This window comes from Pinus tabuliformis, chromosome 2_2, assembly GCF_031772625.1.
Source record: "Pinus tabuliformis cultivar Carrire ecotype Pingquan chromosome 2_2, CPIR1, whole genome shotgun sequence".
NCBI classification, from domain to species: domain Eukaryota; kingdom Viridiplantae; phylum Streptophyta; class Pinopsida; order Pinales; family Pinaceae; genus Pinus; species Pinus tabuliformis.
The window spans coordinates 994,159,162-994,164,002 of record NC_142300.1 but is presented as its reverse complement, the minus strand read 5'-3'; the positions used below and the strand labels follow the sequence as shown (position 1 = coordinate 994,164,002).

At 33.4% G+C, this 4,841-nt stretch overlaps 1 pseudogene; it reads right to left on the bottom strand.

Annotated features, from left to right (window-relative positions):
• Positions 1-2,404: 2,404 nt before the first annotated feature.
• Positions 2,405-4,580, bottom strand: LOC149196675 (DNA replication licensing factor MCM7-like; annotated as a pseudogene).
• Between the last annotated feature and the right edge of the window lie 261 nt (positions 4,581-4,841).

Here is a 4,841-nt window from a genome sequence, read left to right as displayed (position 1 = left end):
ATACCATACAAACTGATTTGGTTCCAAATATAAAGTTGCCATACGTACCTTTTGTGTGTTTTGCACATTATTGAGATCGAAGAACTGCTCCATCTGTAATATCCATGTGGCGGGATCCTTGCCATCAAACTTCCTCATATCGATTTTTGGAATATGGTGAGTCTTTGATCCAACATTAGAGTCTATGATATCATGATTAACATTTCTTTTGTTCGCATCATGAGTTTCCTTTACTACCTTTTCACCATTAGTAAGTATTTCTTGTAGAAAATTTGTCAAATCCGTCTTCATATCTGTCATGCCTGTCTTCAAGTTTGTGTTCAAATCTATCTTCAATTCTTCCATGTCTGTCTTCAAATCTGTCTTCCAATCATCCATCTTAGCTTCTACGCCCTTTATCTTAGATTCCATGCCATTTATCTTAGCTTTTGTTAGCTTTTGTGAGCGTGACATTTGTTGCACTTGTTCTTGTAATTTTGATATATCATGTAGCATTTCTTCCTCTTCTTCATGAGTCATGCTAGAGCTTTCAGGTTCCTTACTAGGTGTTTGCATTTTCTTTCCTTGGGGCATCAGTTACCAATAATAATTCCTTCAAAATAATTTTCAAACCAATCTTAAGCAAAAATTTAAGAAAATCTACACACCTTTTTTCACTTTGTAGGAGCTTGATATTGCCTCTGATGTATCTCTGTACTTTTCGATCATCTAGTTCTGAATTTGTGACCTGCAGTAGCCCTCTGTGTCCTCTTTCCAATGCCACAAGTCTGACCCAAATTGGATTCTCCACGGAAGAGTTATGTGAAATCTCCCACAGTGACTTGATTATAGACTAGTTCAGTAGAGTGAACTTGTACGACGTGGCACAAGTCACTGTTTTGACCTTTGGATCTGAAAAAATGTAAACAAGAAACCAGATTCCATCCTCTTTCTGTACCTTCTTACGAAATTTCAATCCAATCCCCAGAGAGAAAGTTATGACGATTTTCCCCAGGTCACCTGTTTGGAATGTAATTCAGGAGTCTGCAAAAAGACCAACTTCCTCAGATCATATCTCCGGAAATATAGCGCTAAAAGCTTTGAAATTTGGACCCAAGGTTCAGCACAATTTCGTCTCAAATGGGTTTTTTTGAAACTTCTGAAACGTCGTAGAAAAAAAGTTATAGCGAAAATGCCACGATGACCTGTTTGGAGCAGCGAAACCCTAGAATCCAAAGCTCTGATACCAAATGTTATGAAACCAGTTCAAGAAAAGATAGAAAAGATAGATCAACGCCTTAGAATTCAGCCTCTTCGAGGGGGCAACCTCCTTTACATTACATAAATGAACAATTCTTGGATGATTCAAATTACAAAACCTCCTTTCTATATATAGGAGTCTAAGGAGTCACAATATAATCCAGCCGACCTAACAATAATAATATAAAGCCACAAAAATAAAAATAGAGGGATTCTATGGGGCACAGTAATAAAAATATGGGGGAAATAGGGGCACAACAATATTATTAAGGGGTATAACTACAATAGTAATGGGGTAATCACTAGTATTATAGGGACCTAACATGGCTAGTGTAAGGATTCTCAAAGTTTGACTTGTTTCCTTGCAAATTTTTCATGTTTCATCTCTGCATAACTTCCCAAAATTTGACTTAATAGAAAAGATAAAACTACATAAGGTCCCTACCTATATTAACAAAACAATAACTTCATTCCTAATCTTTTCATGTGACATGCCCATGAAAATATGTTCATAGTTTAGAACATGCCACTGTTCAAGAAGCTACGTTTGTAAAAAAATTGTTCCTCCTTTACCATTTTCAATAAATGAAGAAATCACATCAATTTTTAGATACAAGGGATAATTTTTCAAATCTTTCCACCTAACAATAAGATTTTTACAACTAAAAATAATTCAGAGCATACCTTTCCTTATTTCAAACTTTCCTATCTACCTAGTTCCATGCTTTATTGCAAACTTAAATTTCATATGGAGCTTTTATGTAATTGATGAGAACTAGCCACCAATTTTCTTTAAATTAAATCTTAAAAAATAGTTGAAGGTTAAGATTAAAAGAAAGAAACACAGGAAACCGTGTACAATAGAAACCATATAGAGTTTATCTGGAAACACGTATTTTTTACATAAGTACATATAATGACACTTCATAATAGAACTCTTGGCTATTGTCCCAATGTCTTGTTCATGGAAGTCCACATGCAATCACTATTCATAATACAATTATTGATACGTCTAAACTCATGAGTTGTGCAAGAGGAAACTCATCTATCAGTTTCATATCAATTAAAGGACATCTAAAAAGCAAAACTCTCTTTGCTAAAAGAGTTTAACAATGAGGATATTTACTTTATAGCTATATGATACATTATTCGCTTGTTGGACATTTTAGGCATAAATAAAATGAGTATCAAATGTATTGGGATCAATTTGCCACACATTCAATGTTGCATACTCTTCCCATCACTCCTTTAGTTGAGCTTCAGTGTAAGTCTGCATGCAAGAGACCTAATCAGATGCATTTAAACAAACCTTGATTAGGACATTTAAACTAATGATATTTTTCATGCTCTATACAGTCTATGGAGAGTACCTTTCGAGAAATCTAGTTTAGGGAATCAGCATAACAAACATCCACAGTACTCATTCTTGAAGCTTCATCCCTTATGATTGAATAGATGTTAGATATGGTATCCAGACAAATATTCTTTATTTTGTCAGCATATAAGGAGAAATTTGAGATTTGCATAAGCCTGAGGGCTTCATCTACCTCACTTTGAGCCATTGTTTCTATGAATCTAAGTCAACTTAGGGCCTATGAACAATAAATCTAGACAAAATAAACAAACATAAGCTTTTGATAATAAACAGGTTTCTGGGATTAAAAGGCCAAATTTAGATTAACATTGTTTCTTAGTCACAAATCTACTCTAGTGTTGAAAATATGAGAACTTGAAAAGTCACTTCTCCTATAATTCACACATAAGACTAGGTAATTGCAAAAAGAAATAGACAAATTACCATTGAGATGCAAAAAATGCTTAGAAGTGTTCTAGCAGTGGTGTAAGAATGTGGTGCATCACTTTGTGCTTTTTCTTATCTCATGGAAGAATAAGCACTGGAAATATATTTGGTAAGGTCTTTAAGCATGGAAGGTGATACCCTTCTTGTCGCTTCTATATGAGCCCTAGAAAATATTAACCATCACAAGATTAAAAACTACTCAGCATTAGAGTACGATAGTTTGAGCATCAATATATAAAGAAGAGGTGACAACAACTCACCTGAGGATAGAAGACTCGAGAGGAGTAAAGGCTAGAGCTGGTGGCTCACACTTTTGATGCATGTATAACATGTGTCTTTCCATTTCTAGATCACTATCCACATTGACTTTATCAAGTATCATCCACAACAAGTCAAAATGAGAAAGAAATGCTGAAGGAAGTTTGATATTCTTTATAGGTGTTCTTCGTAGATCATATCGACCCCTATGATAATGAACAAAATAGTATAAAACAAAACTCAAAATTAAAGTTCCATCACAAAAGTAGGATACAATGTACACTAAAATACAAGAAAAAAACATGAGCCATAGTCTCCTTTAAAGTGAAGAGTATATAAGGAACTATTAATTAGCTATGGAAATAAAAGTGAGAAAAGAAAGTTGAGAACACTATATATAGTTAAAGCTTAAATAAAAAACTACTACTTGAAAACAAGTAATGTAAATTTTTTTTTTATCTAAGAGTAAGGAAACAAAATCACGGTAAAAATAGATCATTAGGGGATTTTGAGGTCTAAAATGGACCTCCTAAGGAAATTATAAAATAATAGTGGAAATAATAAAAAAAGATTAGATTACATTATCAAATTTTAGAGGGAAAAAATAAACGTGTTTTTCAACTCGTATTTTCAACTTATATCCCTATGGGTTTACTCAAATTTCGAGTGGAAACACTCGTTGAATGCAAATTTTGATTACTCATCTGAGGAGTACCCATGTTGCATACTTTCGATAGACCCTACTACACAAAACATGAGAAATACATGAAAAATGTGATTGTAATCACGTTTTTCCATGTATTTCTCATCTTTCATGTAGTGGGGTCCATCAAAAGTATGCAACATGGGTACTCCTTAAATGAGGAATTAAATTTTGCATCCAATGAGTAATCTCACTCGAAATTTGAGTAAAACCTTAGGAAGATAAATTGAAAATATGAGTTGAAAAAGTAGTTTTATTATTTTATTATTTTTTAATCTTTTTACTTTTTTACCCTAAAAATGGTGAATCATCCCCCATGGTTGACATCATCATCTTGAATCCTATTGGTTCTTATAAAGTTTATTTTTGTTGTACACTTTTCTTAGGAGTCCCATTTTAGACCTCAAATTTCCCCTAATGTTAATCATTTTTTACCAATTCGAGTTCCTGAATGGAGAAAAATTAAGGGCACTAGGATATTTGTACAAGTCAATATATGAGTTTAAAGAGGTTTCAAATTTCTCCATCCTCCAATGTATCCTAATGGTTTACAACTCCAAAAATGAAAATGTACCTCATACTTTCGATCCAAGATCCAGAACTAAAGAGCACATAACAACTTTAACAAGGCAAAGTCGGAAGAAAGGACACAAAAAAGCTTTAGTTTAAGAAAGAAGAAGTAATGAATGAATCCCCCAATAAGCACAACATTCCAATTACATATCTCTTCTATAAAAAACATTGATAAAATAAAATCATTTTCTTCTATACATGACACCTTCCGTGCGTCCCACTAGGTTGATGCAATTCCATGAGATCTATCTCTAGAATTCATGACAT